This window comes from Gorilla gorilla, chromosome 18 (genome assembly GCF_029281585.2).
Source record: "Gorilla gorilla gorilla isolate KB3781 chromosome 18, NHGRI_mGorGor1-v2.1_pri, whole genome shotgun sequence".
Taxonomy (NCBI): domain Eukaryota; kingdom Metazoa; phylum Chordata; class Mammalia; order Primates; family Hominidae; genus Gorilla; species Gorilla gorilla.
This window is the reverse complement of record NC_073242.2, coordinates 66,940,392-66,961,507: the sequence shown is the minus strand read 5'-3', so window position 1 is coordinate 66,961,507 and position 21,116 is coordinate 66,940,392. Positions and strand designations below refer to the sequence as shown.

Sequence of the window (21,116 nt, the reverse complement as noted above, 5' to 3'; positions counted from 1 at the left end):
GCTTTTCCTCCCATTTCCTCCCTTGCAGCACACTTTCACTCTCATTTTCACTATCGGCTCCACCAGACCAGGTCCTATTATGGGAGTTCCAGACGCTGCTTAGCCAGGAACGTGCCTTCCCCTGTCACAGCCTGCTATGGCTGTGGCTCTGGCCCTACCAGCTGCAAGCAGCATCCTAGGTCTGATTCCCCCTGCACTTACCTCAGAGCACACAGTTCACACTAAGGGACCTGTGCCTCCCCACATCACTCCCCACATTGGCCTATCTTGAGATTGTCTCTTTCACACACTTTCACACACCTTCCCTGCCCCAGAACTCCTCCTCAGATGAAATGAGCCTCTCTCATGTCCTGGGTGCGTTTACACACACCCACACACTCCTAGTTGGGGTGGCAAGCCGCTCTTGCCACACTGCCAGCAAGCTCTACCCTTGCTCCATTTGCTGCTCTATTGGCCAATTTCCTCCTTTTTTCCAGTTCCTGTCTCCAGATCTAGTGAAGCACTTTCACTTCATTAGTGGGAACACAAGGATCATCCAAATTGGGAAGCCACTCCTGTCGCCCCCCAGCTGCTCTGGACTGGATTAGTGGTCATTCACCAGGAGGTGATCAAGCTCCTCTTCATCCTTATGGGACAGTCTTCCCTGCCTTGGGCCCTTGCTCCTTACCGTGGTTCCTGAAGTGCTGGTATTGCCCTGCAACCCCATCCCTGGTTCCATCATACTGCTGGGCAGGGTGCCAGGACCCGGGGAGAGCCACTTTCCATCCGGGTGAAGCTCCTCCACAGTGCACCTTGGATGCCTGGTCTCCCCCAGCCCCAGGGCTCTAGTCCTGCAGGCAAAGGAGACAGTAAATCAGTCACCTCCAATCTCAGGTGGGCCCCCAGAAATGTAGCAGGATTTTTAAGGAATCAGAAAGACCGATGGATGGGGTTCAGGGGGATATTTATTAATTATTTAGGTGCACCAACACAGTTAGATTAACATCCAAAGCACTGAGCCCTGAACCAAGAGTTAAGTTACCTTTTAAGCATTTCATGGGTGGAGGGAGATCTGTGCAGGGGGAGTCATACTACAGAAGCAAGAAACAAAGACAGTTATTCAATTGAGACAGGCATTACATCATTTCTTACTTTTCAAGGAAAAACAAGTTTTGCGACTTAAGTTTATCTGTCTAGTGACCTTGCAGCTGCACAGCTAGGGAAACAGGGTCTTCACCATGCCTGGGAAGGGAGGAGAGACAAGACTCACTAGCCACAGAAAAACAGGCAGTTAGTTTTTAAAGGAGGACTCCAGCTCTTTCTCTTTCTCTGGGGGAGTTGGGTTTTCTTACATACAACTGAGTTTCTGCTTACACACTCTTTAACATCTTTTAATTCCTGTTCCAAAACCTTGTTATAGCTGACAAACTAGTTCAGTAAAGTTGCAGGATACAATATTAACATGAAAATTTGTTGCATTTTTATACACTAACAACAAAATATCTGAAAAAGGAATGAGGAAAACAATTCCATTTAAAATATTATCAAATAGAATGAAGTAATTCGTTAAATAGAGTGAGTTTAACCAAGAATATGAAAGATCTGCATACTGAAAACTATAAAACATTGATAAAAAATTGAAGAATACAAAATAGGAACAATATCTTGTGTTCATGGATTCTAAAAATTAATGTTAATAAAATTTCCATACTACAAAAAGTCATCTACAGAGTTAAAGATATTTCTATCAAAATTTCAATGCCATTAAAACAAATATAGAACAAACAATCATAAAATTAGTATGAAGCCACAAGAGACCCCAAATAGTCAAATACTGAGAAAAAAAAACTCTGAAAACCTCAAACTTCCTGATTACAAACTATATTACAAAGCTATAGTCATCAAAATAGTATAGTACCTACCTAAAAAAACAACGGAACAGAATAGAGGACCCAGAAATTAACTCACACATATACAGCCACCTGATCCCACAGAATTTGAAAAAGATAGACACATCAAGAAATGGTGTAGAAAAAACTAGATATGCACACACAAAAAGTGAACCTTTCTCTTATATCATCACAAAAATGAGTTTAAAATAAAGACTTAAATGTAAGAACTGAAATCATGAATCTTCTAAAAAATAGGAAAAAAGGTCATTGACACTGGTCATGGCAATCATATTTTGGATTCTACACAAAGAACACAAGCAACAAAAGCAAAAAAAGGAGAACTATGTCCAAGTAAAAAGTTTCTACACATTAATTGAAACAATCAACAAAATATAAAGGCAATGTAAGGGATGGGAGAAAGTATTTGTAAACCATATGTAGGATAATATGTTACTATCCAAAATATACATAATATTAATCAATACAAAAAAGGAAAAAATAAAACACATGGCAGAACAAAACAAAAGCCAATACCCTGGTGAATTGGGCAAAACATCTAAATAGCCATTTTTCCAAAGACATAAAATGGCCAGCATGTATATTAAAAAGATGCTCAACATCACTAATTATCAGAGTAATTGAAATCAAAATCACGATAAGATATCATTTTATCGTGGTGTGAGGATAGTTGTTATCAAAAAGTCAAAAGATAAAAAGTGTTAGGGTGCAAAGAAAAGAGAATATTTGTACATTGTTGCTGAGCATATCCACTGGGCAGCCATTATAAAAAAAACACAGTAGGAGTTTCCTTAAAATTTTTAAACTAGAAGTACCACTGATCCCAATTCGGAGTGTGCAGCCAAGGGACATGAAATCAGTATCATCAAGGGCACTGGCACTCCTCTGACACAAATAAATGAATAAACTGTGAGAGAGAGATAATTCAGCTTTAATAAAGAATGAAATTCTTTCCTTTACAAAAATATTGATGAACCTTGAAGACATGATACTAAGTGAAATACACAGACAAATACTACATGATCTGATTTTTATGTGGAATAAGACAGAAAGAGAGAAAGAGAAGAAAGAGAGAGGGAAAGAAAGAAAAAAAGAAGAAAAAAAAGAAAAGAAGAAAAGAAAAAGAAAGTAGAATTGTTGTTACCATGGGCTAAGAAGTGGGAAAGTGGGAAGATATCCATCAAACGGTGCACACCTTCAACTATATAACGAAAAACTGCTGGGGACCTAATATGCACAATGGTGACTACAGTGAATAATAATATGTACTTGGAATTTGTTTCAAAAGTGGATCTCAGGTGCTTTCACCACACACACAGAAAACTATAAAGCAATTATGTGAGGAGATAGATATGTTAACCAACTTCATTGAGATAATTTAAAGATGTATATATATCTCAAAGCACTCTATTGTATACCCTAAATATATACACGTTTCAATGTGTAAATCGTAGTTCAATAAATTTGGAAAAAAAAATAAGAGTAATCGGCAGGTCCTATCTAGCCACAGGTAAACTTTATTTAAAACTCTATTGACCACTGTTTCTGGCTCAACCCGGGAACAGCCCGAGCACTTCTGGCCCCTTGACTTCTCCAACGCTCCTCCAGCTATTCCCATAGCTGGGGAAGATGTAATAGTTCCCAGGAATTTTCTGGTTTCCAGCTGCACAGATCGAGCAGGGCCATCAGCCATCCCCTTGCACATTGCCCACAGCCCCATTTGGCTCCTGGCAACGCATGTCAGGGCGTCCTGGAGGGGGTCACAGCAGCCAGCCTGGGCGAGGCTGCCTTTCACCGCCTGCACTCCCATGGTATCTGGCTCCACGGGTGTCCAGCAAGGCCCAGCGTAGCCCTCCTCACATTACCAGTTAAGACAATGTAACTGCAGAAGACACTGAGGAGGAAAATGGGAAAAAACATTGGCTCCTCTGTATTAAGGTAATTGTCATTAGATCATCCTTGTTGCAGACAGGATCACTATCATTACCAATGAAAAACCTGCTACAATTGGACTAGAAAATGATCTGGAGCATACTCTTTGAATCCCTGAAGGTGGCATCAGTAAGTTTCATGCAGACATTTATTTTGACCATGACTTTCAAAGTTATGTCTTGTAGATCAAAGCAGTCAAAATGGAACAATTATTAATGGGAAACGGATTGTTTAGCTGAAAACTAAATGTGACCCTGTGTACTTGAGCATAGACATGAAGTGAAAATTGGAGAGACTGTGTTACCTTTTCACATTCACCCTGGTAGTGATAGCTGTGATGGCTGTGACCCAGGGCAGGTTAGAGCTCACCTTCACCTTGATAAGAAAGATGAATTGCTTATTGGTTCAACACTAAGTAAGGAGAATAAAGAGTTGGAAATAAGAAAATAATTAAGGAAAATACAAGTAAAATACGGTTTACAGAATATAGACTATGAAGATGAATAGACATTGAAGGATCTATAATATAAAGATAGAGCTGGAAAACGTAGGGAGTAGATTGGAAGTGAAGAAACTTTCTAAAGAGATGATGCTCCTGCATCTATCCATTCTGAAACTACTGACAGCAACAAAGGTCAAAAGATGTTGAAGAAGATGGGTTGGAAAAAATGAGATGGCCTGGGGAAGGATGGTGGGGGAATGACAACCTCAGCTTCAGGGAACACACATAGGCTTGGGGACAGGCAATCCATCCTCAATTGAAGATATTCACCTTTTCCAAAACAAAAACAGACAACCTGGACAAAAGCATGAGAGGGGTTTGCTGATAATTTCCCAGACACTAAACCTTAAAAAGATGATCTAGGGACCATGCCTTGGGTGAAAGGGACTGTAGGGTGAAGGTTAATCATAGGAGAAATCTCAAGCTTTTTTAAAAATAGAGTTTGGAAACTCATTTATTTTATTTTTTGCAGAACTGTTCTCCCCAAAAAAGTCTGCAGCACAAAAGAACTGTGGCACAGTTTTCCCATTTCTGATTCACAGTGTGTAATAAAGTTTGGTTTGCGGCTTTTAAAACCATGTTTTAAACTAATAAATAGTGACTGAATCAAGCTGTACAGTAAATGGACTAAAGTTTACAGGGCACAGATCAGTTTATCAAGCTTCATGATTTTATCTTGTCATTTATGACATCCTTATAAACAAAAAGTTATATAGGCAAAACTCCTACAACCACTAATGACTTAAATGTACATTTGTCTTTGTCTCCACATATTCAAAGTAAGACGCACAGCAAAAGGAGTATCAAAAGTTTATAAAAATAAATCTGACTATATGCATCTTTGTTTATGCCTTTTAGAACCTACATAAAAGAACCTCTTGAACTTGAAACAGCCTAAAGAGTACTATTGATGAACTAATGAACAGGTGACATATTGTAGAAAATTAGTCTTTTATTTTTTTTCTGTAAAGAATCTCTTGATTTGTACTACATATTCAGCATTTACATTTGGTTCATTTCACAGATAATGAGATACTTAGATTTGAACAACTGAGCAGAGTGTTGAAATAGTGTGCTGGTATTTGTAGTTTTCATAAATATTATTGCAGGCAATGGAGTTGTGCCAGAGAAATCTGATTTCTAGTACAGAAGGAATACTTAGCCAGGGTCTCAAGTTTAAGACATTTATTGAAAATGTCCTCAATTGCAATAAAAATATTATAACTTTTTTAAAAAAATCTATTTTCAATAAATTCTGAATTAAACAAAAAATTCAAATGATAACATTTTATGGAGTTAAGGAAGTTCTAGTGAGGTAGAATGGCAATTGAAGCCAAAATATCTTAATTCAGGAAAATAATTTTACCCATATTAGTTTTATGTGAAAGAAAACAATAATTCTGACCATATACTATTTACTTCAGTGAAGTATTTCAGATATTTGTGCATAATACATAATTAATTTTCTAATGGTAAAAAAGTAATCACATTTTACAAATTATTACAATATTGTCTCTTGAAGAGAGCAGTATTTCAAATGAAGAAACTTGGAATTTCTTATGAGGTGATCTATGCCATAGAAAATCTAGTTAAAATATTTTACTTATGTGTGCAACTGTTGACACTTCTGCTTTTCAGGAAAATAACATGCTTTAAAAGATTCAAAATCTTTTTTTATTGACTGATTCAGACACTAGAGTCATTACCATGCCTGTGAGCTGTGTCCAGCAATGAGTCAACATTTTACCTGTGTCCAGATCCACATATGACAGTCAAAATTCCAACCTTGGACTGTGTCTATGAGTGAGATTCAGGGCCTTAACAGTGGGCTTTGTCCATGTGTGAGACTGACAATTTTAATTTGTTGGCTATGCACTGGCCCTGTAATGACAATGTTTGTACAACCAGAGGGCATTATAGCATATCCATAAGCTACCTAAAACTTTGCAATGTTTCCAAAACTAGGAGACCGAAGACCTGATACATTGCCATAAGTACAGCTATAAGAGTTAAAATCTCCTCCATTGGTTGTGTACATGTAGGATAGTCCTCACTATGCCTGTGAAGTCGACCCAGGTATGTGTGAAAATACCACCTGTGGGCAGGGACCAAAAAGGAGAGCCACATCACCTGAATGGTGAACCAGATATATGTCAGTATGCTGTGAGAGAAGAGCCCTGGCAGGAAAGTCACATCACCCGGCTGCTGAGCCCAGCGATATGTCACAATGCCTTCTGTGGGCAGAATCAAGGCAGGAGAGTCGAATTACCTGGGTGCTGGGTCTAGAAATATTTCACAAATTACCCTGTGGATAGACCCCAGGAAAGAAGAGAAGAGTCGTATGACCTAGGTGATGGGAGCAGAGATATATCACAATGCCCTCTGAGGAAGGGCACAGGCAGGAGAGTTACATCACCTAGAAAATATGGCCCAGGTATATTTCATAATCCCAACTACAGGCATTGCTTAGACAGGAAAGCCACATCACCTGGGAGTTTGGCCCACTGATTTCTCACAATCACTTCTTTAGGGAGAGTCTAGGAAAAGAAAAACAGTCAAATATACCAGGTTCTGGGCCCAGTAATATGTCGCAATTCCCCAGGTAAGCAGGTCCAAGGTAAAAAAGGAGAGTCACATCACAAGGTGATGGGACCAGAAATATGTCTAAATTCCAAATGGGGATAGGGTCCAGGCAGGAGAGGAGAGTTACATCACCTAAATGATGGACCCAGTGATATGTCACATTTCCCCCTGTGGGCTGAGCCCAGTGCAGCGAGGAGAGTCACATCCCCTAGGTGATTGGTGCATAAATATTTCAAAATCTCCTCTGAGAGAATAGCCCAGGCAGGAGAGTCACATCACTCATGTGCTTTGCCTAGATATAGGTCACAATCCCATGTTTAGATGGGACCCAGGCAGAAGAGTAAAATCAACCAGGTGCTGGGCAAAGATATGTGTGAAACTCACACCTGCAGAAATGTCCAGGGATGAGATTCACAATACTGCTTGTGACCTGGCTCCAAATATGAAAGTCAACACCTTTTGTGAATTCTATCCAAGTTCATGAGTCACAATGTCAACAGTGGACTGGATCTGTGCATGAGAGCCCCAACCTCATCTGAAGAAAGGTGTCCTAATAAAGGAGACACAGCGTCACAGTGTTTAATCTTGACCCAAAAGTCACTATCTTACCTGTGGTTTGGATGCATGTGTAAGAGTCACAGTTGCAACTTTCAATTGCCTCCAGATGTGAAATTCAGAACCTCAACCATGAGCTGTGGCCAAGTAAGTGAATGACAATCCTTACTGTTAGCTTAGTGTGGAGACAAGAGTCGCAATTTCCTCTTCGTGATGGACCCTATTATGAAACTCTCTTTACCACTTGAAGGCATTGTACAATATGCTTGAGTGTTGTAGGGCTCTGTGACATTTGTACAAGTAAGAAACTCAGAACATTACCTGTTGCCCTAAGCTTAGTTACTAAAGCAAACATCTATTTTATTGGCTGGGTCCAGGTATTAGAGTCATTACTGGGCCTGTGAGCTGGGTCCAAAAATGAGTCACCATCCCACCTGTGGCCAGATTTACACGACAATCACAATTCCTACTGTGGACTTTACCTGCATGTGAGAATCAGGAGCTCACCAGTGGTCTCTGTCCATGTATGAGGGTGACAATACTAATTTTCAGCAGTATGTGCCTATGAGAGTCACAATATCACCTGTGTTCTGGTTTGTATTATGAAACTCTCTGTACCACCCAAAAGCTTCATAATATATGTATGTGTGTCAGAATCTTCTGTAACTTTTTACAAGTAGGAGACTCAGGACCTTAAACTTTGGCCAAACTCTATGCGTGACAGTCAAAATCTCTTCTATTGGGTGGTTCCACATCTGAGAGACATCATGATACCTGTGTGCTGGGCCAAGGTAGAGGTCAATCTTACCTATGGGTGAACAGAAGGCAAGAGAGTCACATCACCTGGGTGAAGGGCAAGAGATATGTCACAATCATTTCTGTCGACAGGTCCCAATAAAGGAGATACATCACCTGGGTGCTAGGCCCAGTGATATATCACAATGCCCAGTGTCAGCAGGGCACAAGAAGGAGAGTCACATTACCTGGGTGCTTGGCCCAGTGGTATGTCACAATCCATTAGGTAGGGAGGGCACAGGTAGCAAAAGTGTCACATTACCGAGGTGCTGGGCTAGAGCTATAAGTCTCTCAGTCGTTCGGGGCAAGGGTTAGGATCTCTTCAGATATTCATGTAACACAGCCCCAACTCTTCCGTGCTTGGAAGCAAAGGCCAGTGGAGACCAAATAAGGCTTGAAATGTACGTCCCCTAGAAAAGCAGAATGTCCTGGGCTTTGACCTCTCCCCTTTAAGCATAACCAGATCATAACCTGTCTTCTGACTTCTCACTATGCCCAGCACTGGAAAAAGGCTCCTGACTCCACTCCCTCACCTCTCCATCCCTCCACTCTTACTGGGCAGATCAGAGACCAGGAGACCTAAACTCCAGCACAGCCAGAGGAGAAGCGAATCCAAAGTGCGCTGTGGCAGCGAGGGCTGAGCTGTCATGGCTGCCCTAAACCAAAGCTGCAAGCCCAGGCTGCGGTCCAGGTGGCAGTCGGTGCTGGTTCTGTGATGCTGCTGGGAGGCCTGGAACAGCCTGTGCACCTGCCACTTATTCCCTTTCTTAAGCCCCGAAAACATGAACATTTTCCCAAGGTTTTCAGATATGCCCAGGCACCACTAGTTGAAAGTGGCGATAATGGCATTCTTCATTATGGTTTATCACCTCGCCCAGGCAGCAACCAGCCCCGACCTCACCAATCCAGCAGCCCCAGGCTGGAGGTGATCCTGTCAAGCCTCCACCCTGCAGCTCCACTCCTCCTTTTATTCTTCTTTCTCTACCACAGGGATACTTTTGGTCATCGTCCCTGTTGTCACAATGTGGCGCCTGACACCACGGAGACCCTGGAACCCCGCTGAACTCAGGCCTTACAGGGGTCAGGTAAACAAGTAGGAAGTCCAGGAGAAAAGTCATCTGCCACCTCCAGAATGAGAAGCACAAAACTCCCGCACTCCAGGAAGAAGTCAGGAGCCCATGGGGGAGGCAGGGGCAGCCCGCAACAACTTCGACATATAGGGTGCTCCGTGGCTCATGCTTGTGTCCTGCAGGCTGGAGCCCGCACCAGGGTCCTCAGTCTTTGTTCTGGATGTGGAATTAGCACTCTGGCAGCTTACCCAGGCATCCCCGACAGGGAACGGGTAGAAACAGTGAAAATCTTCAGCACAGCGGATCCCCTAACCCTGGCAGCAACCAGCCCCAACCCCATGTGACACCAGCAGCCCCAGACTAGAAGCAGTCACATCAGGCCTCCTCCCTACAGCAACTCTCCTGCCTTTTTTCTTTTCTCCACGGTGCTAATCCCCTACTTTTGGTCATCCTCCTTGTCACAGTGGGGCATCTGGCACTGTAGAGACTTGGGAAATGCGCAGATCTGGGCTCCTGCCGCATCCAGGCGAACATGCCGGGAGTCAGAGAGGAAAGCCTTCTGAAGCCTCCAGAGAGAATGGAACAGGACCTGGTACTGCAGGAAGAAGTGGGACACCCAGTGGGGGATGAAGGTCCCACACACCACAGCGGTAAACATGTAAGGTGCTCCCTGGCCTGTGCCTGTTTCCTAGACATTGGAGTCCACGACCAGGCCTGTGGTCACCCTTCCACACACATAATAAGCTGTTGGGCTGGCTGCCTCACCCAGCACCTGGGTCACACCAGAGATAATCCTGGATGCTGCTTTCCCGTGGGCTGCAGTGCCTGCCACTTTAGCCACCCCAATTCTCCGCGGTATCCAGTTCTCCAGCCTGGGGATTCTCATCACCCAGTGATTCCAAAAAAAAAAAAAAAAAAAAAAGATTTACAATGGCATGACCAAATGCCACAAACAAACAACCAAAATATCTGAGGGAAGTCCATTGGTCATTTCAATTTTTCAAAGGTGACAATTGTCCCTCCTTGAAATCTTGAGAGTGCGTGAACAGGATATTCTAATAGACGTGCAATTCACACTAAAACTGATTGAAAAGCAAATTCTGATTCCTAGGTACTTTTTATTCTCAAATTGTGTCTGTTTCCCCTGCCCCCATCAAAATATAAGAGTGATGACTACTTGTCTTCTTAGTACTCTGGGGACACAACCTTACATGGAAGTGTGTCAAAAACAACATTCCAAAAGGACTGTCACTTCCAATTTTCAAGCAAGATGGGAAACTAACCATGATGTATGAAACATTGTCAGCCAAAATGCACAATTAGTAATGTAAAAATGAATGGATAAACTATTCTAACTATGTGAGGCCATCATGGCAATTTGGACATCAAAAAACATTACCAAATTCAGGAAGAGGAACTTGTAAGGTCATGGCTGTTAGGAAGCTTAACTTCTGTTTACTAGAACCTATCAAAGTTATTTCTCTATGTCAATCTGTACAAACAAACCTTGAGTTGTTTACTTCTATGGAATTCCTATAGAATCCAAATGGGCATTATGCTTCTGGCACCATCTTCACACCACTGGTGCCAGTGGAATTGCTCTTGCTTGTGCTTCCACCTATTTTGTTAAGTGTGGAAATATGTAGTGACAGCGTGGGTTTGAAAGATACTGAAGTAATGGCTGGGGCCTCCTGGGTGGGTGGGTCAGGTCTTCTGAAGCCTAAGCCTTTTTACAATAAATAAGTTATAGGTAAGGTTAGAAAAAAATAAAGAAAACAAAATGGAAATGATTATCTTTCTTTGCTCACCATAAAGACAAACACACAGGGTCTAGACTTGTCTGTTGGAGCCAGGCTTGTCCTGGGAAAGTGGGAAGCACTGAGCAGGAGCAATGGAAGAAGGAGGGCAGGTGAGATGGGGCTCCCGGGGAGATGCAGCCAGGGTCAAGGCCTGGCCCACTCAGGCTGGCAGGGGCCTTCTGAAGGCCAGGAAAGATGGCCCAGGACACTGAAGTTTCAAGCAGCCCATCTGAGCAAAGATCTGTCCAGGTCATACTGAATCTTAGCAGTCCTGCCAATAGGGGGCCTCATCAGTCCTGAGGATATCAGTCACAGAGCCATGGGGCTGGTGGGTGAGGTGGAAGAGCTGCCAACTGCGAATGTGGGAGTCCACTGCCCAGCAGACTGGAGAGAGCCTCCACGGGTGCTGGCCCTAGTGCTGTTAGTCTGTGGGTCTGTCAAGACGAACATGCAGACCTCTGTGACCATGCCCAGCTACCAGAGCCTTATGTCCTTAGTCTGCAGAAGTGTAGGACAGTGGAGACTGGATAGGACTTGAATGGGAGGCCCCCTAAAAAGACAGTGTCATGAGCTTTGGCCTCTCCTCTTCTCTCTGAGTAGAACAAGATGACTACCTCTGTCCTCTTTTCTTGCAGCGCCCAGCATTCCCACTCCCACTGCTCTGTCTCTCCAACCTTGGAAACTTCCCCGGCAGGACAGAGATCAAGCCACTAGAATCTTGGCACAGTTAGATGAGGTACGAGCCAGAAGAGGGCAAGGGCGATGGAGGCATGGGCTGCACTCTACTGGTGCCCCAGACTCAGGCTGCATGCCCAGGCTGCAGTCCATAGGGTACTCGGTGCAGGTCCCTTCACCCCACAGTAACCTGGATCAGCTGCTGTGGCTGCAGATTCTTCCATTTCTTGAGTAACTGGGGGGTGTATCATTTCCAAATCTTTTCAGACAATCCCTGGTGACTCCTGGCAGGGGGTGGTTATCATGGGATCTCCAGAGGGCCCAAGGCCTTGCCCCCAAGCAGAACCCAGCAATCCCTGTGCCCCCCCAGGCACTAAGCATTTGTGGTGGGCCTCTTTCTGGAATCTCACCTTCTCCTCCTGTTCATCCTCCGTCTTCCTCAACCCGGTACTTCTGGCTATCCTCCTTGTCATCACAATGGGACAACTGAGTGCTGGACACTCAGAAACTGCCTTGCAGACCTCGAGTCCTTCCCAGGCCTGGCCAACAGGGTGGGGAAATGGAGAGAAGTCATCTTCTGCCTCCTGAAGGCTGCTAGCATCAGGGCTTGACACACTGAGGCTGGCAGGGGCCTTCTGAAGGCCAGAGGAGATGGCCCAGGACACAAGGCTGAAGCAACCTGTCTGACCCAAAAATCTGCTTATGTCCTCCTGAATTTCAGCAGCCTTCCAAAGGTGGGTGTGATCAGCCCTGGGTATCAGAGATACTGGAGGGCAGCAGCTGCTAGGTGGGGCACGGGCACAATTTCATTTGCAGAAGCTGCACGGAGTGGATAAAGAGAGAGTCCTGTGTGGGAGTCTCCCCTGGTGGATCATAAGGGAGGTGAAGTCTTTGTCATAGCCTCAAGTGCAGCTTGTTAGGATAGCAATTCCAGTGAAGCTGGAACAAGCTGGCACTGCTCAACCAGGCCTCCGAAAACACCATATTTTTTTCCACCAAATCTGGGCCTGGATGGTGATGTGCACACGCACAGAGTCCAGAGGACGAGACCATGGTCAGCGGTGGTGCTGGTGTGTGCCATGAAGGCAGCTGGGGAAGGCCCTCAAGGAGGGAGCCCTGTGGAGCCCTGGGCAAGTCATTTCCCTCTTTGAGCCTCTGTTTCCTCATCTGGAAAATCCACGAAGCCTGTTGTGCAGTCCTCAGAGGGTCATCGTAAGGTTCAAAGGAGGAAGGAAATTTGAGAGTTTTTGTGCCTCCCTCTTCCTGACAGGGATGATAGTGAGAACAGTGGTGATAGCCACATGCAGCTGAGTCCTCAGGAGGTCCTGTGAGGAAGTTGTTCCCATCACACTTCTCAGATAAGGAAACAGTCTCAGGGAGGCCTGGCTGCATGTCCAAGGTTACACAGGCAGTGAATGTTGGAACTGGGAGTAAATCTAGAATCAGGGCTCACTGGAAGTGGTGGGAGCATTGCACCAGCTGCCTCAGGCAGTTATCCAAGATCTGATGTCAATGGGGCTAGGGAGTAACTCAGTGTGGGAAGCACAGTCTCACTGACCCTGTTTCTGACTCTGCTAGGTAGGGACCTTTTTAGAGAGTCTGGATGGTGCTGCTGCTGCAGGTGAGTAGGCCTGTGGCTGTGGCAGGGAGGGGCTCCAAGGAGTCAAGGACAGGGCTCCTCCCTCCCAGCTGGAGTTCTCCACATCAAGAGACCAGGGTGTCTTCCTCCTCTGGCCCTTCCCTCCTGTGGCCATAGTGCTTGGGATGCCTTCATTAGGGGAACCAGAGAAAGAGCCTTAGAGAGCTGGGTTCAGAGTGGATTTGGAGAAGAGTGAGGGTGGGGGCAACCTTACTTTGTGACTTGTTAAAATCCTACCATAGAATTAACTGGAGGTACTTGGTGTCTTTGGAGGCCAGCTGTGGAAAGAGGAGGGAAAGATTTCTGGTAAGGACTCAGGATCCTTGGCTGCTCCAAGTGGGAGACTTGGGTAGGGATGTCAAGGAGCCATGGGTTGGTGAGAGTTCAAAGGACAGGCCTTGTGGGGGAAGCTAAGAATTGGTGCTCATCACTGCTACCACCTTGATGGTACAGGGTGCTGTGCCCTCTCTCGACACACTTCTCACTGACCTGATGATGCTGGAAATTTCCATAAAGGATTATATGGATGTGTGTGAGACTGGGGCAGGCAGGCAGGGTGGGGACCAGGATCCTGAAGCTTGTGAGGACAGAGTCCTGGACTGAGCCCTGAGATTGCAGCACTCAGCAAACCTCCTTTCCTGAGAGCCTATCAGATGCCCCTGTGAATATGGGTGTCAGGTCCATCTTATCTATGAGTGATGGAGGCTCCAGCAAAGACACCAGTTCCTATTCCTTGAGTGGTGAAGCTACATAACTGAGTCTCAGCCTCTGCCTTAGGTGGTGCTCACTGGAGAAGAGAGAAACTCGGCCCCTCCTAAAACAGGCAGTTCCTAAGTTGTTGAGTACCTTCTTTGTTTCCAAGGACTTCATCATCACAGAGAATCAGGACAAAAAGTCACTGAGACTCAGTGTCCCTTCTGTGGAGCCCAGAACCTGATGCAGTTTCAAGTCCTGTTTTATGCACATGCCCTGAACTTGGCCACCCTGACAGTGGTGCAGCATGGGAAGTAGAGGGGATGAGGGCTAGTCATGGGCCAGAGGCCCTTTCTGAGGGATCTTGGCCATCTACCTTCTAAGAAAATATAAACAACACTAATAAAGGAGAAACATGAGCAGCTGGGACCCTCACTTCAAGGGAGGGTGGGGATGTGACATTCAGAGACCGTACTGAAGAGGATGCTCCTTGGCTCCATCCTCCGCATCTTAGATTTATTGGGAAGGTTTGATACACAGGGAAGGAGGAGATCCATCCCAATGGAGGGTTTGATTAGGGGAACAGAATCAATGATAAATTCCTAGTGAAGGGACTGTTTATATCCAACTCTGAGAACAGGTTAGGGCTACATGGGATTGGAGGGGAGGGTGGGACCCCTTAAAAGAAAAGCTCCAGAGACTCACCCCCGTCCCATCCCTCCCCCACAATTCCCATTTATCATCTTCCACCCAGGACCTGTCAGAATCCTGTCCTTCCTTCTGTCTCCAGATCAAAGTCCTTCAGGAAATGCAACTGCTTCAGTGACAAGAGATAATTGTCATCTTCTCACTGAGAGGAATTCGTGGTTTGGTTCCAGTCCATGAAGTGTGACACAGTCAGAATAAAAGGTGAGGGCTAAGCAGATCAGAAGAGAGTAGGGGAAGACGCTATCTTGCAGCCAGCTCCAGAGAACCTGTGGCCATGACTCCCTGGTCAACATTAGGCCCTGCTTTTTGGGGAACCCCAGGCAGGCAGTGGGAAGCCTGAGGTGTGGCTCCTGGTAGCCTCACAGCTGCCACTATTTCCAGAAACTCCTATTTGTTCTGTCAGCTGAGCCCCCATCCCAGTAGGCCAGCAACACCCTCAAGACCAAGAAGAAGCCATGGTGAATCTCAGGGCCACTGAGTTCCTGGGCTGGCAGGGACAGATTGCTTCAAGGCTCAGTGACATTTGGGCTGAGCATGGGCTTTAGGAATCAGACAGCTGCACTGGGCTCCCGTTACACAGTGTGTATTATTTTTCCTCCTGATTTCTTTACTACATTGTATGATTTCACTCTATGAGGTACTTATGGATGTTCCATTCATAGAAACTCAAAGTAGAAGAGTAGTTCCCAGGGGCCAAAAGAAGGTAAAGGTGGGCTGTTTTTTTTTTTTTTTTTAACAGAAACAGAGATTCAGTTTTGCAAAATGAATAAAATTCCCAATGAATATGGATGATGGTTGCAGAACAATCTGAGCATGATTAATTCGTGTGACCTGCACATTAAAAATTGTTAAAATAGTTAATTTTATGTATACTTTACAATGTATAAAAGGACTTTTAAAAATGAACAGACTGCAGATATCTGCAACAGCATAAATGAATACCACAAATATAATCTCGCATTAAAAACTGATGTAAAAGTATCCATACTACATAATTTCATTTGCATTAAATCCAAAAATCAAAACTCATGTTCTGGCTTGCACTAATGATGAAGTAGCTAGTTTAACACTCTCACTGAGAATAATGATGGATCCTGGATAAAAAAGTATATATGTGTATATATATATATATATGTATATATATATATATATATATATATATATATACACACACATACACACTGGATAAAATAGTGTATATATATATATAATTATAAACACTTCTACATATAATAAATATATCAGATATGTGTGTATAAGAAGTGAATGAGCAAGTCCCCTGTGCCCTCCATAGGAGAGACAAGTATTGAAGTTAGAATCCAGCCCAATTAACACTCTCTTTAAAAAATCAGCACTCTTCAAAGGGACAAAACAGAATCCAGAGTCTCTATAACTCTTGTATACAGTCTCTAGTGTACAATTTTCAAATTCATGAGATGCGTAAAGACACATGAAAATGTAATACGTACACAAGATAATAAGGAGGCAGTAGACATCTCCAAGATGTCCAAGATATAATCAGCAGATAAGAATTTGAAGGCAGCTATTAGACATATGCTCATGGAGGCAAAGGAAAATGTTCTCATAAATGAACAGATGTGGAACCTCAGCAAAGACATGAAAAAATAGCCAAATAGAAAAATAAGACACAAAAATAATACTTTTGAGGTTATCTATAGATCAGAAACAGAAGACACAGCATAGGAATTATTCAATCTGAAGATAGAATTAAACAAAAAAAAACCACAGAAGTTTAAGGAAAATGAACAGAGCCTTCAGACCTGAGAGATGACTGAGTCTGAGAAAAGGGGAGAGACAGAAAAAAGTAAATGGGGTACAAATTAAATGGGGTGCTCAGCCCTGGGGGAGAGGAAAGTGGTGTGCGCCTCACGAGGCATGCTGGGAGTTGTAGTCTCTTTATCTGTTCCAGACGGTGGGTTGTGGGGCTGCAGGATGACAATCCCAGATTGAGATGGGGTGGAGGCTGTGTGCAGCCCTGCAGGAATGGGCAGGGCGGTGTAGACCTCTTTACTTACCAAGCTTTGCTGCCCATTGATTCCGTGACAAACCCTTCCCAAGAGGATTCAGGAGAAGATCTTGAGGGGCACTCAGGGTCCTTCCAGAACATCTGTGCCTCCTCCAGCCCCTGGAGCCGCCTGCTTTCCTAAGTAGTTTTGGGAACTGGTCTGAGGTCCCAGACGCTGTCCACTGTGCAGCTGCCCTCCACTCTCTCTAACCACAGTGCAAGTTCAGCTGCCTTTGATAGATATCCACCGCCTGGCCTGGGGATACACAGGTTCAGAGCTTTGCAGGGAGTGAGCATGGGCTGTGGCTTCGTGAAAATGACACCCTCCTCAGTGCCTTTTTGAAGAAGTGGATGTGGAGGCATGAGGGAGGGTTATCACTGGGTTACCAAAGTGCTGCTAAGAGCAGAGTAGAAAACCCCAATTCCCAGCCATGTGTCTGGTGTGACATTTCGCCAACTCATTTAAGTGTGCAGGCTGCCAAATATCTACATAAAGACTATGATAGTTTAGGCATTTTACACTTAAAATCATTGGCCTCATGTCCACTGAAACCTGACTGGCCAGTGTCTCCAAGACAGATGATAACTTGATCCCTCAGGAACAGATGGTGCTCCAGCCTTGTGGGAGTGACATTCAAGGTATAGAGCACTTGAGGGGTCTTTGAAACCTGTCAGTTTTCACATCTCTGCTTTGGGTGAAAAGCTCATCACCCACAGTAGTCAGGGATGTGCCTTTACTTGCTGGGGCTGATCTGTGGAAACTTTATGTCTAGACAATGGAAACATCCAGGAACATTTCTTCTTTCATATAGCCTCTTAATAATTGACGCCTTAAAGTCCTATGTCCTCATGGACAGTTCCTTTGATTCCTGGATAGTACCAACTTTCATGCTGTTTAATCTGTAAAAACCTGAGTGTTAATCTCGATGCAAATAAGACCCTGTTCTTTCTCATTTAAATGCTCGCTTCATTCCTTGTCTAATATTCTGAGTAGGATATCCAGTACTGTGTTGAAAGAAGTAGTGAGAATGAGCACCTTTATCTTATAATAAACCTTAGAAAAAAAAATTCCAACATTCCACCATCGACTATGTTAGCTATGGGCTTGTCCTATAACTAGTAAAAAATGTGTCTCTTTATTGTGAGGTATATCATTTCTATATACAATTTGTTATAAATTTTATTAGGAGTGGATTTTAAATTTTGTCAATGCATTTTTAGGCATGCATAAACATAGTCAAAATTTTTCATCTTTTTGTTGTGTAAATAAGGTGTATGGCATTTACTGATTTCTGCAAGTTAAAATATTCTTGCATCCCAAGAATAAATCCAACTTGACCATAATAAACAATCCTTTTAAAGTGCTTTTGAATCTTATTTGCAACTACTTTGTGGATGATTTTGCATCTATGTTCATCAGGGATATTGGCCTGCAATTTTTTTTTCTTGTAATGTCCATCTCTGGTTTTGGCATCAGGGTAATGCTGGCTTCATAAAATGAGTTTGGAAGTATTCCTCCTTCTTCAATTTCTTCAGATATTTGGTTCTTTTTAAATGTTTCGTAAAATTCAGCAGTAAACTCATCAGATCTAAACCCCTTATTCATTACTGATCTATTCATATTTTCTATTTTTTATGCTTCGGTGTTGGTAGGTTGTACATGTCTATAAATTTATTTATGTCTTTACCTTATCAAATTTTTTGGGAAATAATTTTACATAGGGGTCTATATTCATAGCAGTCTTATAATATTTTGTATTTCTGTTTTACCAGTTGTAATGTCTTCCCTTTAATTCAGATTTTATTTGAGTATTTTTTCCTGATATAGCTAAAGATATGTCAATTTTATGTTTTCAAAAAAAAAACAAGCTCTTACATTTTTCTATATTTTTTGGTTTTTTTAAGTCTCTATTATATTTATTGCTCTTCTGATTCTTCTCTTTAATTTCATCATCTGGTAACTTTGGGATGAGTTCTTTCTTTTCTAGTTCCCTGAGTCGTATCATCATTTATTTATCTGTGATCTGTCTTCTCTTTGGAGAAGGTGTTTACTGTCACTCAGTCTTACTTAGATTGGCACCGATATGCACTATGGTCATTTTGTTTGAGTCCATCAAACTTCTGACTCTAAGATTGCACCTTTGACATACTTGTAAGCAGCAGTGCTAAAAGCCCACACAATGAGTAGAGGTTTTATACTGAGAGAATTAACCCCATGTTTTGGGAGGTCCTAATAGCAAATGCTCTTTTTCTATTTTATGACTCATCAGTGCCTGAACCATAAGGCACAAGGAATGTGCACCTCATCATGAGAGGGCTTTTGACAACAGCAAAGGAAGCAGCAGCACAGAAAAGGAAAGTCCACTGTCCTTGCTTGCCTGACAGTAGCATTTGTTAGAGTAACTGAGTGACATGTCTAATTCTCTCCAAAGTGAAAGTCCCTTCTGTTTCTGCAGTTTTATGAAAGACCATCCTTGGGCCTGTCCTGAGAGTTTGCAATAATAAACAATGTTCAGATGACTACTCAGGCATTTAATAATGATAATCAGGTCAGATGAAGTAACAACAGAGATACAGCCTGACTTTTGGTAATCAGGATGAAAGTGGTGACTTATTAAGGTGCTGTATTTTTACTGCCTTGACAGGCAAGTGTCTTGCAAACTGCCTGCCAAACACAGGCTAAACCTGATGACATATTATACTGGAGCAGAGTCAACTGACCACCTAAGTCTAGGTGATGCGTGTGCTTTAGTGTGGGCAGGGAAGGCAACTCATGATAAAGGCCACAAACTGTTATTTAGACCAAAGCAAAAGTCCACCAGCAACTGGTGGCTCTGACTGAGGTGACTTTTAATGTATCATGAAACCAGTAGGCCAAAAGCAGTTAAAGTTGAGCCAATGTCCTCAACTTTAGTCATGGTTGGGTAATCCAGTTTGTGTTGTGAGTTGTTTGATTAGCCTCCCTTTACCCAATTGGTGAGGGAGAAATTACCACCCTAGGGCTACTGGAATAATTAAAACCATGGCACCAATCATGGGACAGATGAGATTGACAGCAGTTATTCATTACATGTAATCATGGAAGGAAGAAAGTACTGTAAGGTAAACAGACCCACACAGGCATTGCACTTGGGAGCAGAGAGAACAAACAGGAAGTGTCAGGAGAAGGCTTTGTAGTATTAAGAGGGTGAGATGCTCCTGGTTCCCAAAGGAAGCTGTTATTGGTTGGTCTGAATAATTCTGTGATCTTGGGGAAAACTGAAACATATTATGTTGCCAACTGCTAGGACTACAACAACATGCTACAATAGTGTAACGCTGTAATGTACTATATACTATAATGCTAATTACAGTATGTTCTCACTTTGTTGATAGGTTCGTGGAAACTGACTTTAAGTGAAACAAAATGCTATATATCATAGGGAATGATCTCTTGTTTATATGAATTAACCGACGGTAAAATTGGTTTTATTATATAGTACACTGTTTTACTTAAAGTCACAGTTGCCAAGAATCTATCAATGACGTTAAGTGAGCACTTACTGAACATGTATTTTAGTGATGTGTAATACAAAGTAGCTATATAAAATATACTATATAAAGTATACTATTCACGTACAAAACTACATTTGCTACACATTGCAGTCATGAACCATATAACAATGTTCTAGTATAGCGGGACTGATAAGGAATCAGAGAGACCGAGGGGTTGAGGAGGATATATATTATTATTTAGGTGCACTGACTCTGTCGGATTAACATCCAAAGGACTGAGCCCTGAACAAAGAGTCGGGTTACCTTTTAAGCATTTTGTGGGGTGCAGGGAGATCTGTGCAGGGGGAAGCATATTACAGAAGTGAGAAACAAAGACAGTTGTTCAACTGAGACATGCATGACATCACATTACTTTTCAAGGAAAAACATGTTTTACGACTTGAGTTTATCTGTCTAGTGATCTTGCAAGCTGCACAGCTAGAGAAACAGGGTGTTCACAATGCCTGGGAAAGGGAGAGATAAGGCTCACTAGCCACAGGCAGAAAAACAAGCAGTTAATTTTTAAAGGACTCCAACTCTTTCTCTTCCTCAGGGGGAATTGGGTTTTCTTATATACAGCTGAGTTTTTGCTGACACATTCTTTAATTTCTTTTAATTCCTGTTCCACTAGAAACTGAGAGACCATATATATAACCTTGTTTTGTAATGAGTAAGTATATGTAAACCTACCTTTAAAGGCCAAGGGAGTTGAGAGG

At 43.1% G+C, this 21,116-nt stretch overlaps 1 pseudogene; it reads left to right on the top strand.

Annotated features, from left to right (window-relative positions):
* The first annotated feature begins 3,626 nt into the window (after positions 1-3,626).
* Positions 3,627-9,670, top strand: LOC101143456 (angiogenic factor with G patch and FHA domains 1-like; annotated as a pseudogene).
* The last annotated feature ends 11,446 nt before the right edge of the window (positions 9,671-21,116 follow it).